General features: G+C 44.7%; 1 non-coding gene across 1 annotated transcript; it reads left to right on the forward strand.

Moving 5' to 3' along the window:
* Positions 1-6,957: 6,957 nt before the first annotated feature.
* MIR9256B-6 (microRNA mir-9256b-6) lies at positions 6,958-7,023 on the forward strand. The gene is given in 1 exon segment (NR_130562.2): positions 6,958-7,023. It is a non-coding gene; the product is annotated as a microRNA mir-9256b-6 (primary transcript).
* Positions 7,024-18,791: the final 11,768 nt, after the last annotated feature.

The following is an 18,791-nucleotide window of genomic DNA, read 5'->3' on the forward strand; positions in this document are numbered from 1 at the left end:
GAAAATGGAAAATACAGAAAATGGAAGCTACGGCCTGGGCTTTGTTTTATGTGGATAAACATGTGGAAATGGGCCACACACTGACAGTGCCTTTCCCCTGTGTCCTGACTGTCCGCAACTATTTCAGTTTCCCACCTGGATGGTCTACTCGTGCTTCTTCCCACGTTCTCAGACGTCCCTCCTTCCAGATCCCCACCCCCCGCATCTCCTGCCAATCACCACCGTTCCGTAACACACTGACTTGTGCTTTTTCTGATGTGTATGACTGCACGTGTTATTTCCCCAATTACGGTGACAAGTTTTGGGAGGGCAGAAAATCTCCACGGTGTTTTCTTGTAGCGTTTGGTTTTTGTCTACCTCCCCTGGTATGGGGTCTCAATAACACTGTTTGTTTGACTGGCTGATATGAGGCCAAATCATTATTATTAACCCTTTGCACTCGCTTTTTTCTCGATTCCTTTATTCTACTCGGGATTTAATTTTTTAAATACCCCAGATTTTACAAAGCGCGGCAGTAGGATAAAAACCTGGAGTTTCTTTTCATACAAACTTATTGATTTGGATTTTTTTATACTTCAAATTATTGATACATTCAAATAACCGTCACACTCAACATCCGAGTGCAAAAGGTTAAGGGCTCGGTGCAGTGTCCGGAGCTTAGGAAGTGTCCAATAAATGTATGCAAGTCAGTCAACGGAAAATGAATCTTTCACTATCTTCTTCACACACTTGAATGAGAGTCTGATACAAAGCCTTGCTTGTCATTCTCAAATAAAATGATCACTTCATCTTTCTCATGTATTTGCCTTGATTTTTTTTATTTTTCTATTAATCCTCACCCAAGAATCCCTTTTCCATTGCTTTTAGAGAGAGTGTAAGGGAAGGAGGGGGAGAGAGAGAGAGACATAGATGGGAGCGAGACACATCAATTGGTTGCCTCCCATCTATGTCTCTCTCTCTCTCCCCAACTGGGGTCTGGGATGGAACACACAACGCAGGTACACGCTCTTGACCAGGAATCAAACCTGGGACCCCTCGGTGGGTGGGGGCAACACTCTAACCACTGAGCAACACCAGCCAGGGGGGGATTTACCTTTATTATGAAATAACGAGGACTCCTTTACCGAGGAGAAGCCTCGGCGATCCACCCAGTTGTACCTAGTGACCTCTGGGGACAGATCGTGTGTTTTCCAGATGGCTGTGGATCGCCTGTCACTCCTTCATCCTCCCACAGCTGCATTGCCCCCTCTCCCCCCCCCCTCCCCGCATCCCATCCCAATGACCTGCTGCTCCCTGATGCCTCCCAGCTGCAGGAGGCCCGCTCACGACTCTTTCTGAGACTTTTATGGCTCAGACTCTCACTTAGTGGGGTCTGTTCAACAACACCTTCCTAATCACAGCGATTTAAAAAGTCATTAGAATCTTTCAACTGATGCTAGAATGCATAAAACACTCGTGTCTGCAATGCCTGAAACAAAACGCTAAACTGACAGATTTTATTTATCTTGTGTTCTAGGTGGGTGAATTTTTTAAAATATATTTTATTGATTTTTTTTTTACAGAGAGGATAGGAGAGGGAGAGAGAGTTAGAAATATCAATGAGAGCGAAACATCGACCAGCTGCCTCCTGCACACCCCCTACTGGGGATGTGCCCGCAACCAAGGTACATGCCCTTGACCTGGAATCGAACCTGCGACCCTTGAGTCCGCAGGCTGACGCTCTATCCACTGAGCCAAACCGGTTAGGGCAGTGGGTGAATTTTTTTCTGTCTTAATTCTCAATTCATGGCGGGGAAGTTTGCAATGGGCCTGGCCATGTGCCCTGAGGATAATTACGATGAATGGGGAAATTTCCCTCCCTCCCTCCGTCCCTCTCTTCCTTCTTTCCTCCTCTCTCTCTCTTTCTCTCTCCTTTCTTCTTCCTTTCCTTTTCTTGCCCACTCTTGCTCATAGTATCTTGGGAAGCAAGATTTAAAAAAAAAAAGTATATTTCTTTATTGATTTCAGAGAGGAAGGAAGAGGGAGAGAGAGAAACACCAATGATGAGAGAGAATCACTGATCGGCCGCCTCCTGCACGCTCCCCACGGGGGATGGAGCCCACAACCCAGGCACATGCCCCTGGCCTGAATCGAACCCGGGACCCCTCAGTCCGCAGGCTGACGATCCAAACTGGCCAGGGTGGGAAGCAAGATTTCTTGCTCACAGGCTAATGCTTTAATGCTAATGCTTCACTTGGGGTTTATTTCAGCCTGAGACCGCGATTTGTACGGGCCGCACTCTCTGTCCACCCACATCGGCCTGCCCCCGTGGTTCTCCAGCGGGCACGGTGCCCAGCGCATTCTCGTTCTTTTCTGCTTGGCGACTGCTTTCGCCTCTGCTCGGTTTGCCCCGTATCTCTCCCAGTATCAGCTGTCAGAGATTCCCCACTTTCCCCTCCGCCTTACTTCCCCTCCAGGAACTGCGTGTGATAGGAGTTAAAGAACTTGTCATTATGCTCCCAGCTTCAATGCTTTCCACACACCTTGGAAGGCCTTACACCTCACAGGCCTCAAATCTGTTCCACATTCACTGGATGTGCTGTTTGCTGCCATTTCTGCAAGTCATCAGGCAACAGACTCTTGCACGGACACAACCCCCCGTTACAACGCCGCTCTATGGGGAAATCAGACGCCTTTACATTGTTTTAATCAAAATGCCTTTTGCAGGGAAGTAAGTACAAAAACTCCTTGTAAACGTAGAGAGCTGGTTTCTTTTCAGAGTGCAGGAGACAGCGCTGGGCGTGGCTCTTGGGGGGATGGCTGATGTGGTAAGTTCCTCTGCGAGGCGGGTCCCTGGACACAAAATACTGCTTTCTTTCCTGCTCTGCCTCTTTGTGGTCTGATCCTGGACTGGCCTATCTGAAAAGGGTTGTGTGTTTTACACATTTTCTATTGATTGATTGATATTAGAGAAAGAGAGAGAGGAAAGGAGAGGGAGGGAGAGAGGAACATCGATTTGTTGTTCCATTCATTTATTCATTCATTGGTTGGTTCTTGTGTGTGCCCTGACCAGAGATGGAACCTGCAACCTTGGCATACCAGAAGATGCTTTAACCCAGTGGTCGGTAAACTCATTAGTCAACAGAGTGGCAAACCTGGGCTCGTGAGCCGCATGTGGCTCGCGAGCCGCAGTTTGCCGACCACTGCTTTAACCACTAGAGCGGCTTGGCCAGGGCTGACGAGTGTTTTTTTCCAACACCATTTACACATGTTCTGGCAGGAGGAAGAGCCTGCAAGTGTCAGCCAAGCGCAGGTTGAGCATGAGCCTTCTGGGGACTGAAGAGTTCTGCGATAACTGTGAAAACAGAAATGAAAGACATGGCCTTTTGGCAAGACCCGGCCCAGGCTCCATCTCTGTTCTATAAAGACTCATCTGACTAGCTCCGGTCTGAAGTTCACAGATGGCCAAGCCAGTGATAACGCTGTGGTTACTTCCTCTGGGGCATAGTCAATTAAAAATATTTAACTCGCCCGGCTGATGTGGCTCAGTGGTTGAGCACTGACCTCTGAACCAGGAGGTCACAGTTCGATTCCCGGTCAGGGCACATGCCCAGGTTGTGGGCTCGATCTCCAGGGTGGGGAGTGCAGGAGGCATCTGATCAGTGATCCTCTCTCATCATTGATGTTTCTATCTCTCTCTCCCTCTCCCTTCCTCTCTGAAATCAATGAAATATATAAAAAAATTATAAAAATATCTAACTCTCCTCACTAATATATTCAAGGTTCTAAAGCCAACAAGACAGCTTACACTTTAAACCAGCTATTATACCTAAAGGGGACTTAGTGAAGGGAAGGAAGACAAAAGCAAACCTCGTTTTATTTATAATAAAGCGAGGAACTGGAGTAAGCAAGGCTATGGAACGCATAACTCAGAGAGTTCCCTAAAAGTCTGGACACACTAGAGACGGCTCCTTGATGAACAAGATACATTTTCCACCCTCCTCATCCTGCATCTCCACAGTTGCTCAAAGGAAAAACCCAACCTCTTGGGTAGAGAGAAACGTTCCCACTGTTACTCTGCGTTCTGAAAATGCACGCAGCGGGTGGAAATGACTTAGCTGTGCAACTGAGCCAGAGAGCTCCACAACCCTCCTGAGGCTGGGGAGTGGCCTGGGCTGCCCTTACGCTAACCACAGGTGGAAGTTAGCGCGGCCGATGCACATCTGGTGCCCACGCCCAGATGTGTCCACACCCAGGCCGGAGGTGAACCTGGGCAATCCCTCTCTACATCCTTTTTAACCACTTCGAGAGTGTTCGTGCAATGCTTATCACAGCCCAGTTGCATATGACTGAAGGGAGTCAACTTTCTTTGGATTATCCGTTCCATTTTCATTCAACCATCTGAAGCAAATCCTCTCCTTACACTCTAAGGGCTCTTCCGTTAGTGGATGCCCGTTTTTGTACCTGGTACTGAGCCTGACACATTTGTGGGTTTCACTGAGTAGCTGCTAAATGAATGGGCAGGTGAATGAATGGCTGGGTGGATGGATTCATCGGCAGCAAATTTTCATGTTTTCATCTCCTATGGTCCTAATCAGTCTCTGGGTCCCTCATAATCGACTAGCTCGTTGTTTTTCATTCCATCATGGTCAGACCATCTACTCATGGAAAACAGATTCAGCAAAACTGTCTTTCTGCCCAGCCAGTATGGCTCAGTAGTTAAGCACCGACCTATGAACCAGGAGGTCACCATTCGATTCCCGGTCAGGGCACATGCCCGGGGTTGTGGGCTCGATCCCCAGTGTGGGGCGTGCAGGAGGCAGCCGATCCATGATTCTCTCTCATCACGGATGCTTCTATCTCCCTCTCCCTTTCTGAAATCAATAAAATATATATATTTAAAATATTGTCTTTCTCCTCTTTGGCAAAATCTCAAGGAGGGAATAAGAGGAAAAGAAAAACTTAAATATGATAATAAAACTCTGTGTGAATGCCCTTGCTCTGCCCGGCATCTACTTGATTGATTTCCTTCGCCTCTTGAGTGGATAGCTACATAGAGCATCCCATTTGAGGTTTCTATATGGACGCGTAACATCTGTTTTAACCTGAATGGTTCAATGTGTTTCTTAAGAACGATGTTTACAGAATTAATTTGGCTATAAATATGAGAACAAGTTTAGGGCACACATTTAACTCCGTTTGTCCCCCCAAGACAAGCTAATTCATAAAATCTGAAATACTGTTTGGCCACGAAATAATGTTTCCTCTAATGTAATAAGTAAATGGAAGGAGAAAAACATAATAAAGCTCAAATCCCCAGCAGCTGAAAAGTTAACACCTTAGTGGGCAAGAGCCGAACTAAGAAAGAAAGGGACCTTTGCCAGAGGCGAAAGGTCCTAAACCTGTTAAACCTCTTTCTTAAAGCTGTAACACTCTGCTTTCAAGTTACTCAACCTTTCACCCCATAGGTCCCTTTCTCTGACCCTTGAACTGGAGTTATTTGTTTAGCATCCTGGTAATAGAGTTTGGAAGTCTGAAAAACATTAAGTTAAATGCAAGGGTGTTGAGAAGGTGAAATTCTTTGAGTGAGCCGGAGAAATTCTATCTGGAAGATTTAAACATTTTTCTCCTCAGAGAAGTGAAGGGATAAGAAAAAATGTTGTGAGTTTTGGGAAACATTATCAAAGGATTTTTTTTTTTTTAAGCAAAGGAAATGAAAGAATGTTATTGATGATATGGATGTATGGAGAGTAAAGACAAGTAAAGCAATGTTCTCATTAGCGAATTATTTTTAAAATTGCTACAAGAGTGAAAATTTAACAGGCCAATCAAACTTTTAATTGAAGCTGGATATACTGCCAGTAACACCAAATCTGAAAAATATAATTTATTTATTCATGTGATTGTAATTTCCAATTTGCAAGATTACTGAATGAGAAAGGCACAAGATTCCTACTAAAGTTTTTCTTTCTTTGCTGTGCTTAGTTTGATGAAATTGTTTCAATATTCCTTCCAATTTATTAAGTAGAAGAAAATTGTAATCCCGTTAATACAATATTAAAAGTATGTGACTTGTGTACATGTTTAATCATATTTTAATTTTATAATATTTAAAGTATCTGTTGACTACCCCAAAATATGATTTAAAAGTGCAAAAATGAATCTTTTTGCAAAATCTTAGTATCCTTTTCTAAGAAATATAATCATGCAAAAAAGTATTGCCAATTTTTTATTTTTTTTTTGCATTTTTAGCTTTACGCATCTGTGGCCAAAGGGTTCTTTCTGCCAAAGGATTTTGGTGGTAAGACTTCTGTGGATTATTCTCAATCATCAGGAATTTACTATCTGGATGAACGTGGGAGAGATCAAAATTTTAGATGGGCAATGGGGGTTGGCAACAAGGGTTAAACTTAACTAGAATATTATAATCTTCAGTGAAACTAATAAAAGAAAATATCATAAATACCTCTAGTAACAACAGCTTTAGAACTAATTTTTTAGGTTTTTTGGGGAATAATGTGAAATATACCAAAAAGTGTTTCTAAAATCTCTATCTATCTATCTATCTATCTATCTACTGTCTTTCTCATAACTTTGCTTTGTACCCACAATATGCACATAATTCATTTATTTATTCATTCAACAAAAATTTACTAAGCCTATATTCTATGCAAAGCACTGGGGATAAAGACAGAAAGATGAAAAGATCAAAGAACTTCGGATGAAGGCATTGAACACCTTGGTTAAATGCAAAATCAGATAGCTACGTGAGGCATGCTAAGTAACTGTGGATCTAGGTGGTTTAGTGGCAACAACACTGGACGGGAAGTCAAGATATCTGGGCTTTAGGCCTAGGTTCTGGTTCCAGTATCAGCACTAAGTAGCCTGTGAAATGCCTAGGATGGGTCACTGCTACCCTGCACCTCAGTGTCCATCAAGTCTTAGCTCTAGAAGGACCCCTGGGAACATAAAGACATATACACTGAGTGGCCAGATGATGATGATCTCTGAACGCATAATAATCTGGCCACTCAGTGTATATCCTATATAATAAAAGGCTAATATGCAAATTGTCCCCTTGACCAGGAGTTTGACCAGCAGGCAGGCCGGCCAACCACCCATGTCCCCTCCCCCTGGCCAGGCTGGCTGGACCCCACCCATGCACGAATAAATGCACCGGGCCTCTAATATATACAAACACACACACACACACACACACACACACACACTGAGTGGCCAGATTATTATGCGTTCAGAGATCATCATCATCTGGCCACTCAGTGTATACTATTCCCTGGCAGTGTCGTTGTCTCCCTTGCTTTCCCATAATGCCATCTGTGATATTGTTAGATATTTGTTTAGGTAACATGTTCTCCCATGTTCTTCTCTTCTCCCCATACACACAGCTCCCAGTGTAATGCCTGGAACGTACTACGCACTAGTAAATATTTGACTAAAGAAATAAAAGTAACAAAGATAATAGAGAGGAACTGTGGAAACAATATAAATCTGGCAGTGATTAAAGTCTCACTTAAAGAATAGGTATTATGTATTCTGCATACTGTATTCTGATAGAAATATATAACAGAAACATTCTGTGTTGGTGGCATATAGTACCGAGGGCAGCTTTCATCTGCCACATGGCAGTGTTAAGTCTATTCGAGTCTGTTGCACAAATGGTTGGAAAACACATCAAAACAGAAGAACTAATATCTGCCCACCCAGCCATCAACAGAATATTCAGGAACAAACGTCTAATGCCCACCCAGCTACCAACAGAACATTCAGGAACCTTCCAGGTCCCCACTCGACAGATGATTTATAGATACAGAACATCCGTTGCCTTGAGGAGAGCAGATCATCTGAAACTTGTTGGGTCATCTGAATAAAACTCCCAGATCCGTACGTTTGCTGACATTAAACACCCAGATATCGATTACACTGCCATTTCCACACACGTCAATAGTTTAACCGTTTTTACAAATCCCTCCAGTGAGTTTGGTCAAACAACCAGGTAAGTCATCTAAGAGATTAATTTGTCTGATGTGCTTTCTACAATGTGTGCCCACGAAAACATTTGGTGAGCCAGTGTTTTTATTGAGTTAATGGATTTGAATAAACTATTAAGTCCCTAAATATTACAAACTTCCTGAGAAGAAGTGACTGGCTTGCCAGCTGGCTACACAGATACTCTTCAAAGAACAACATGCACGTATCAGCACGGGGCAAATAGTCGTATGTTGAATAAAACCCATGTCAATTTAATCACCCATGAATAAGGATATTAATCAAATATATGGAAAGAGATCTACAAACACTCCTGATATCTAAGCATCTATAATAATTTATAATAATAAAAGCATAATATGCTAATTTGCCCAGATGTCCTTCCAGACAAAGCCGGGGCTGCAAGGCAAGTCCCAGGTGCCAGAGGGAAGCCAGTGCCGGCAGCCGGGGGAAGGAAGGCCTACTCTTGCACGAATTTCGTGCATCGGGCCTCTAGTCAATAATATAGATCTTCACCTACTCTAGGAAGATACCGTTGTTTTCAAGTTTTCATTTGTTTTATGGGCTTCTTTTCAGGTTGGATTCTGTAGGCCTGAGAGAGAAGAGAAAGGTATTTTTTTGAGCTTCCACCAACCTCAGGAGAGAACGCTTGCGAAAGGAAGGTAATATCATATATTCTGAGGCTGTCAGTCACCACAATCTGTGCAAGGGAGCTTTCTCAATATATCATTTCGCCTGACGGCAAAGCTTTTATGTATTTCCGCTTAAGAGAAATATATACAGAGGCACACAGAGTGATCGAGTGAATACCCTTTATCACTGAAGAAAACTCTGCCAACCAAGTTATTTTCTTCAGCTTCTCATTCAAATCAATTAGGAAACAGCATCTTGGAGATAGATGTGTTTGTTGTATTAGGACAGTGGTCGGCAAACTGCGGCTCGAGAGCCACACGCGGCTCTTGGGCCCCTTGAGTTTTTAGCAGAGGCCAGCTTAGGAGTACCCTAATGAAGTTAATAACAATTTACCTACCTATATAGTTTAAGTTTAAAAAATTGGGCTCTCCAAAGAAATTTCAATCGTTGTCCTGTTGACATTTGGCTCTGTGGACTAATGAGTTTGCCGACCACTGTATTAGGATGATGTTCAAGAAATGGAAATTTAAACCTGACCATGTTACTTTAGTAAAAGGCATGCATGCATCTATTTATAGATTTATGGAGGGTAAATTAAGGGCAAGCGTAGTTTTCCTTTCTGAGATGAAAAAAAAAAGAAAAAAGTTCATCCTAAGCTTGAAAGAACCATCTGTCTACCCCCTTTTCCTCTTGGGGTTTTAAAAATGTAGCACCAAAGCATTTCATTGATCCTATTTTGCATCCCCAAGGATTTGCTTGTCTATGTCCTTTCCCACATATTTGCCATTTCCCATGAAGCTACAGCCAGCTTCTGAGCACACAGTGTCCCTTCTTGCTTAAGCCCGCCATAAGCCCAGAGCTATTCTGAGCCATAGTTAGGTTTTTTCTAATGACTTATGTTAGTTTTCCCCATAAATCAGCATTATTGTAGAATATGACCAAGATTATGTCAACGGGTTCTACAGCTCAGTGATCCTTAGAAGGTTAGGTCTTAGTTATACTTTTTAAAAGTGTTCCATTCCAGTCCCAAACAGAATTATAACTTCTCCACCAATACGTCCTTCCTTCCTTCCTTCCTTCCTTCCTTCCTTCCTTCCTTCCTTCCTTCCTTCCTTCCTTCCTTCCTTCCTTCCTTCCTCCTTTCTCTCTCCCTTCCTTCCTTCCTTCCTTCCTTCCTTCCTTCCTTCCTTCCTTCCTTCCTTCCTTCCTTCCTTCCCTTCCCTTCCCTTCCCTTCCCTTCCTTTCCTTCCTTCCTTCCTTCCTTCCTTCCTTCCTTCCTTCCTTCCTTCCTTCCTTCCTTTTTTTAAAATATAATGGTGCTTAATTCTTTTTAAAAAATATTATTGGTTTCAGAGAGGAAGAGAGAGTGAGCGATAGAAAATCAATGATAAGAGAATCATGGATTGGCTGCCTCCTGCACACCCCCTGTTGGAGATCAAGCCCGCAACCCGGGCAAGTGCCCTGGACCAGAATCGAACCCGGGACTCTTCAGTCAGCAGGCCGATGCTCTATCCACTGAGCCACACCGGCTCGGGCAACTTTATCTCCCACTATTTTCACCCTCATTTGAGCTTTCACGCAGGTATGCAGCCTCAGACATCCCTTTGTTCCCTACCTATCTCTCAGCCGCAGCATTGACTTGGTCATTGATTCCTATCAATAGCACCCTGGTAACTTGTTTTCATTTGTCATATGCGTGGATCGGGGTTCAGATCCACATGATCGCTCTGTTGTTCAGACTAATCTCTTAATTGAATCTCCAAATCTCCCCTTTCCCTAAGCAATTCTCCACGCGGCTACCTAAAATGCAGCTCGGAAATTCTCCTTGTCCCAGGCACAATTCCAGAAAAACGTTTAAACACTAGGACATAGATATCAAAAGCCGCATTCTTTCTTCTTAGCACAGTCTGACTCGCATGCACGCCTCCAGCTGTACACACTTGCTCCCTGTCCCTCCCCAGCACCCAATTCCTGTTCCTGACTCTCATGTGACCGCCTGTGTTCAGTGGGCTGCGTCTCCCAGATGCTAAGGACCAGGCTGTAGAGGAAGGCAAAGTCTCCCACATTAGCTGGGGTCTTGCTCGGGGGTGGGGTGTCTGTGGGCTGGAATTGTTTTGCCCTGACAAGTATCTTCTCATTAGTTTCTCCTTCTAAATCACATCTCACTTCAGATTTGCTCAGCAGAGCAGATCAAAGAGAGCGTGTGAACTTCGGCCAGAGTAGGAGGCAAAAGAAGCAAAGGGAGTGACAGAGTAAAAACTCTGTTTTCCAAAGTGATTCTGTCAGGCCTGACGACGTGTGAAAAGAGATCCTGCTCATCCTTTTATTCCCCTTCCTTTCATGAAAGTTGGCTGCCACCTGGGAAGAAACTAATAAAAAAAAAAAAAAATCAAAACATTTTCTTTGAATGCTTCCTATGAATGTAGAAAAAGTTATTTGGGATTAAGCAAAGTGAGGCGGGTAATTTAATCAGAGCACACAATATATGTCTGATCAGGAATGTATGGAGAAATACATTAGCATCTCCACTTTACAGTGAGTGTATAATGATAATAATAATAATAGTAATAATAATAATGATAATAATATGTACGGGTAATTTAATCAGAGCACACAATATATGTCTGATCAGGAATGTATGGAGAAATACATTAGCATCTCCACTTTACAGTGAGTGTATAATGATAATAATAATAATAGTAATAATAATAATGATAATGATATGTAGTGTTTTACTGTTCTGATTGACCTGTATATCACATTTGGTCCTCATGGGCAATGCTATCCTTGAAATAGAAAATTTAAAAACTTTTCTCCAAACATCAGTTTCTCCCTTGTAGACTGAAAAAAATAATTTTTTATAATAGCCACTACATTCGAGAGTCCTAATTTTGAATAATTACTTTCTTGGGAGCAAATCTGATTTTTAAAAGACTGACAAAGGAGATTTTGTCCCCAAGTTCATGCGAGTTATCAGTCTGTAGTTTTACTATGTTGTAATGTCTTCACCTGATTTTAATACTGGAGTAATGGCAATTATCTAACAGGGTAATTCTGGCATCACAGTATGAGGTGAAAAATGATCCTTCTGCTTCTGATTTCTGCAAGAAATTATGAGAATTATTGTCTTTGTAAATATTTGGTAGAACGCTAGTAAAACCATCTGGGTCTAGTGCCTTTTTTTTTACAAAGGTTATTAATTATTGACTCATTTTTTTCAATAGATGTAGAGGGAAAATTCATATTTCCATTTACTAGTATTTCTTCTTGGATGTGTTTTAACAGTTTGTGTCTTTTAAGGAATCAGTCCCAATACATTTTATCATTATTTTCCTTTCTTATTCTTTTAATGCCCAGGGAATCAGTAGCAAGGACCCTCTTTGCATTTCTGATACTGGTCACTTGTACAGTTTCTTCTCTTATTCTTATACTAGAGGCCCGATGCATGAAAATTCATGCACTGGAGCGGGGGGGGGTCCCTCAACCTAGCCTGCATCCTCTTACAGTCCGGGAGCCCTCAGGAGCGGGAGGTGACCCGGCGATCAGGGGAAGGCGACACCCCATCACACCTCTGCTGCTGCCACTGCCGGCAGCGCAAGCCTCGGCCGGCCCTGGTTACCTGAGCCTCGGGCCGGCCCTGGGCGGCTGGGGGCCTGAGGGGACTGGGGGACTCTGGAAGCAGACGTGCAGAGCAGCCGGGCCCACCTGGGGGCAGGCCCAGCCTTGCTGCACGCCTGCCGCCTCCATAGGGCTGAGGGGACTGAGCGCCACCATCTTGTAGGTTATTGGCTGTAGACATTTCTCCTTTTCTATTTATATACTTAATACTATATATCTACCTCTTAGCTTTGCTTTCACTATATTCTACACTTTCGATAAAAAGAAAGAGCTAAAAAGAGAAGGGAAAAGTAAGCAGGCAAGCAAGCAAGAGAGTATTTACATACATTAACGTATTTATAAGCAAAGGTGGAAATACGATACTTATTTTTTTTCAGTTTTGTATCTTAATGAAAACCATTTAATATGAGAAATCTGAGGTTAGTGTAGGCTAATATGAGGCCATTTTGAAGAAAAACTTGATAAACACGTACTGACCCCCCCTTTTTTCCCCCTAAACTCACATGATGTTGGGTGGCAAAACGTATTCTGTGGTTACTCTTTGTGCTTCTTGAAATGGTCAGAGAGAGTCACAACCGTTAATTCGTTGAAGGCCTGTAAACTGGTGCATTCCAAACTAAGAAGTCAAGTTCTAGTCCGAGCAGCGCTGTTCCCATAGAGTGTGGGGCCTGAACAGGGGGCTGGGGGCCTGACCTCCCGTATTCTATGCTCCTCAGCGAGACTGCCAAACCCTGGGCCTCTGTCAGGCTACTGAAGACATTCTAACTGGCCTCCGGGAAAGTACAGCCATCCCTCAGTATCTGCAGGCAATTAGTTCCGGGATTCCACCCCCCACACCAAAATACTATAAAGTTCCTTATATGAAAGGAGTAGTATTTGCATGGAGTATTTACATTTGATATAGGCCTCAGCCGGGTGCGACTCTAATCGCTTCCTTAGTGCGAATTCAGTGCACTGGTCAGTGGGTGGCAAACTTGTAGGAATCTTCTGGAATATTTTTGTTCGGATATTTTTGACCTGCAGTTTGTTGAATTCGCCACACAAACCCCAGAGTTGTGGAAGGCCAACTCTGTACTACTGACAAATTAAACACGAAAAGTAGAACTTCGTAGGAATAACAGGGCAGTGAGAAATGAAATACATTTTAGGTATTTTAGCCACCTAGCCGACCTTCTCACCCCACCCCTCCCTCCTGAATCTACTCACATGGGGTTTATTAAAGAACACACACATACGGTTTCTCTTTTAGAAGTGAGATCTTTTCTACTTTTCTAAACAACAAGCAAGAAAATTCTGAGTCCTTCAACAAAGTTCTCTTGATCAAACGCATAGCAGTGGGGAGAATTCTCTTTTTCTACTGTTTTGGAAAAAGTGATTCTGATAAACTGGAATTGGGGTGGGGTGTGTGTGTGTGTGTGTGTGTGTGTGTGTGTGTGTGTGTGTTGAATAGTGTCCACATTTCTTTCTCTTTCTCTCTCTCTCTCTCTCTCTCTCTCTCTCTCTCTCTCTCTGTCTTTGTCTCTCGCTGCACAATCCTGATGACAGGTATCATGCTCTCATTTCTTTCTTTCTTATTTTTTGCACCCCGGGCAGTAAGATCTGTCTGTCTCTCCTCCAGCCCCTCTTTCTGTGGTTCCCAGAGAGGACCCTGAGCTCTGAAAGTGTCAGAACAGTGTAAATGCTGATGTATAGGCCACAGTTGTTCCTCTCAAAAGGACTCCAGAGGGCCCCCCCAACCCCCCCCGCCTCTGTTCCCTTCAAGTTACGAGTGATTCATCAGCTGGCCTTTAGCAAGAAGAGAGGCCGGCCTGAGGTCTCGGGCCTTTGACCTCCGTGAAGAGAGAGGTCATACTGAGCGCAACTGTGCAAGCGCCCGAGCAGGAGCCACAGGCATAGAAACCCGAGGCGGGGGCGCCTGGCGGAGCGGAGGGGGATGGTGGGAAAGAGTGGGAATTTAGCAAAGTTAAGAGTATATTTCTAAGGGACTCAGTGGATCAGCTGACAGCTGGGGTCAGGGGTCATATTTATGCTCGATTCCCTGGGCATGTTACAGTAACATCTGCTTGTTAAGGGTCTTTAGGGAGCGGGCGTGGGGACCAAAGGCTCCTGACCTCCTTCCACAAAGGGGGACAGGCTCAGAGATTAGGGGGTGCCGACGAATGTTTGTGTTAGACTTAATGACGCCCCTCTTCTGGGCAGGATTGTTCAGCCACACCCCATGTCTTCCTTATCACCGTGCTACACATTTCAATAAGCCCCACAGTTGTCAGGGGTTAGCATTTGAAAATGCAGTAAAGAAAGTAAGTTTTCGACCCCGGGGGCGGCGGGGGGGGGAGTGTTTTGATGAAAATATAGAATGGGAAAACGTGGGAGAGAAGAGAGCAACAACCCACGCAATTCTTCCCAGGCCAGAACCAAGCCGCCTCCAGAAACATCTCCACTCTGCCGCCATACGTGGGATTTAAAAAGCAGCTGTAATTGTGCGCTGTCACATTCTGCCATAAACTTCCTAACAGGGGAGAGGCGTAGCCCCCAGTGGCCAGGAAGTTACCGGTTTCACATGCATCTGACGCGGAGACTGGTGTCTAGCCTCAAAATGAACACAGACCTCGGGGCAGTGGAGGGAGGTGGAGGACTGACCGCTGATTCTACTTTCATTAACCTGCTCGGTTTCGAGTCACTTTTATGCCTGCCTTTCCCACCAATTTCCCTTGTAAAAAAATCCTATTTTTTCTTTCTTTTTAAAAAATATATTTTTATTGATGTCAGAGGGGAAGGGAGAAGGGAGAGAGAGAGAGAGAGAGAGACATCAATGATGAGAGAGAATCATGGATCGGCTGCCTCTTGAGCGCCCCACACTGGGGATCGAGCCCACAACCCGGGCAGGTGCCCTTGACCGGAATCGAACCCGGGACCCTTCAGTCCACAGGCTGACGCTCTATCCACTGAGCCAAACCAGCTAGGGCCCTATTTTTTTTCTTCTGTCACCAAGAAATAGAGCTTTGACCTGGTAATATCCCTCATCTCCAATTTCTTGGGCCAAATGAAAATCAATGGAAGCTTAAAGCAATTTCTGGAAAATAGGCTGAAGGAAGAAGAAAATTCACCCAGATGCTAATTTTTTTTTTTTCTTCTAAAAAACACACTTGCTATATGTGTTTGCTGAATTCTGAAGTGCACGTTTCGCACTGGTGACAATCACCCGGACACTTGTGTTCCTAGTTGCCATGATTTTGGCTTAGAAGTTTCTAGAAGGACTCTGCTGCTTTGTGAAAATCTCTTGGAGCAACTGTGGGCACAGCCGACAGGGGGGGTGCCTAGTCGATGCCTTAACCACTTACAGGCCATTTTGTGCTAAACTGAAACCGTCCCAAGAAGCATACGTTTTGGGGATGCAGGGAGGAGATTGGAGAGACAGGAGGTTACTTTTTAGCCGGAAGAATAGTTAGAATAAGCGACTGTGAGATATGGCAGAAGGCAGCCTTCTTTGGGCTCCACGTTCACGGCGAAGTTCACACAGTGCAACCTTCCATGACAACAACGCGTCTGCCTTTTATAGGGAATGGCCTTGGGGAAACCGCTCCGAGGAGGAGAGGAGATTGTCCTGAAGACGACTGCATGCGAGTGGTTGGGACCTCTTCGAAGCTGAGGGCTTGTGTTTGTGTGTGTGTGTGTGTGTGTGTGTGTGTGTGTGCATGTGCGCGCACAGCTGGGGGGGGGATGGGTGCTGGGAGCTGTCCAAATCCACTCTGCGATTACAAATAATAAAAAAAAAAAATTCGATCGGAAGTGCGTTCTGCCAGACTTGACAATAACCTTCCGAGACGGGCATTGAGGGTTCCTTAATCAGGGTCAGACCCACAAGCGGAAGGCCAACAGTTCAGTGGGGAAGACGCCTCTTCTTCCCCGTCTTCCTGGCCTTTCCTTCTTTCTTTGTTGGGACGGGACCCCCCTCATAAACATGCAGGGCAATTTTCCAGTACATTAACCCAGGAGGGATCCTCTCTCCGTCGGCTCAGGGGACGGAGAAGTTGCGGGGAAGATGGATGGGCCTGGGGTAGGCGAGAGGGCAGTCTTTCCACTGCCCTGCCCTGGACACCTAGGACAAAGGCTTCATTGACTGCCGTGCTCGACATCAGCCTCATAAACTAGTAGTCGGGCACAAAGGGGCTGACATATGAAAGTCGCAGCCCCTGCCTCCTTTGCCATGGCAGCTGGGCTGGGGGGCTGGGCCTCACCGTGGTGCCCCTTTGTCCGCGGGGAGGACAAGAGGTGAAGATAAATAGTGTTGACTTTAATGCAGTCACACAATTTTGCTGTTTCCCCAAAGACAACATTTTCTCCCAGGTGTCGCAGGCATGGCCCCGGGAGAAGGGACGATCTTCCCTCCGGCCAGGGGGAGCGCGGGGAGAGTGGGCATGGCGACCCCCATGAGGGCGCAGAGTGGACACGTGATGCTGGGGGAAGGCGAGGAAGCAGCGGGCAGGCACAGGGCCGTGGGATCTGGTCCTGGTCCTCTCTGAGGAGGTGGTATGGCTTTCCAGCTCGGTCACAGTGGTTTTCTTTCATTTTCTTGAGATCCAATTCCCCTAGAGGGGAAAGTGAAGGAGGGAAGCAAGGAGAAAACCATGTACCGTGATACGATTGAAAGGATTTTTTTAAAAACCACCGTGGAATCTTTCTGATTATCACAAGGCCAGGCAGTAACATGCGTTCCTGGCAACATTTGGGTGGTACGCATTGCAAAGGAGCACTGAAGTGGGATTCAAGAATTCCACGTGTCTGAAGGCAGGAACCCATCAGCGGTGTGGCCTGTTGCATTTGGTTGTTGTTATCATTGGTTTTGACTGGGCATCTGCGCAGGGAAACCGTTTTAATTATTTCTTTTTGTGTCAGGGAAGAAAGAATTTGAAAGGCAGATCCCACATCCCATTTGGACTTTGATGGCTGATGGCCAAGTTCAGTTGGCTGGAGTGGGTCGCCCTGCTGAATGCCATCCTAAGTCTGCGGAGTGCCATCTTGGATCTACCTTCTCACCTTCTGATGAGGCTCATGGGTAAGCAGTGTCTGAGCCAGCTCCAGCTGTAGGCAACTACGGTCTTCAGTCAGAGCTCTCTGTCTTCAGAGCGACTTCCAAGAGGCTGCAGCATTCCGATCCTAAAGAGCTCTCCAGAAGTGTTTTATGTGCAGAGAGGAAAGTATGGCAGCTCAGATACCTACAGGTCCCTGGAGCCCAAGCTGAAGAAAAGTTAGGGCTGAGACACGAATGTCCGAGGAAAGTTCTACAAACACCACAGTGGGACTCAGATCCATCACACGTGGCTGATTTTTAACATTGGGCTGAGTTTCCCTTCCCATCTCCCTATCAAGTTTCCAACTTCAGAACCTCCTTCTGCTTAGAATACCTCTTTGCCTCTCTCGAGCATACGTTTTAGACATTAGCGTCCTTTGCAACAGCATGGGTGGACCTTGAGGACATTACGCTAAGTGAAATAAGCCAGTCAGAAAAAGCTACAAACTATATGGCTTCACTCCTATGTGGGATATGAAACTGAAACTTGTGAACACAAACGGCAGTGGGGTGGTTGCCAGAGGAAAGGGGGTGGGCGGAGAAGGGGGTCCTAATATAAGGCAACTGGAGAAGATTTGACTTTGGGTGGTGGGCACATGGTGATATATATACAGGTCTTATAACATAGAAACCCACACCTGAAACCTGTATGGTCATGTTGGCCAATGTCACCCCAATAAATTTAATAAATATTTTAAAAATTATACTGCAATAGAAATTATTCATCTAAGTTACTTCAAAATCTCTATCCTATACAACAACTCTGCTATAATCTTGTTTTATTTATTTAGTTATTTATTTATTTATTATTTATTTATTTTTAAAATATATTTTATTGATTTTTTACAGAGAGGAAGGGAGAGGGATAGAGAGTTAGAAACATCGATGAGAGAGAAACATCGATCAGCTGCTTCCTGCACACCCCCTCCTGGGGATGTGCCCGCAACCAAGGTACATGCCCTTGACCAGAATCAAACCTGGGACCCTTCAGTCCACAGGCCGACACTCTATCCACTGAGCCCGACACTCTATCCACTGAGCCAAACCGGTTAGGGCTACAATCTTGTTTTAGAGAACATTGCTTGAGGCTAGGTTTAAAGATATCTCCATTGATGGGAAAATGTTCCAATGCTTTTTTTCTTTCTCTCTCACTCCCTATGTTCTAACACTGAGCTGCATTATATGTGCTCGTGGGAAAAAAATAATAAATGTTTTAAAAAAGAATTGAACATTGAAGAATCTAAGCTCAGTTTAGGGTGCTGTTGGTATCACATCTAGAAATGTCATTGAATTTGATGTGTATAATTGACCACACATTTCCTTTGCTCTAAATTTAGGCCCGTGTCGTGGAATTGGAACCGAACATGTCTCTGGCGTTTTCTTAGTTCCACTTGAGGACAAAGAGTTTTGTAAACACGCCATTAACAAATGACTCTCCAGGCAGAGACCTCCACATATGGATGCCCCCATGGGATTCCGCAAC

Source organism: Eptesicus fuscus, chromosome 25, assembly GCF_027574615.1.
Source record: "Eptesicus fuscus isolate TK198812 chromosome 25, DD_ASM_mEF_20220401, whole genome shotgun sequence".
In the NCBI taxonomy this organism is placed as follows: domain Eukaryota; kingdom Metazoa; phylum Chordata; class Mammalia; order Chiroptera; family Vespertilionidae; genus Eptesicus; species Eptesicus fuscus.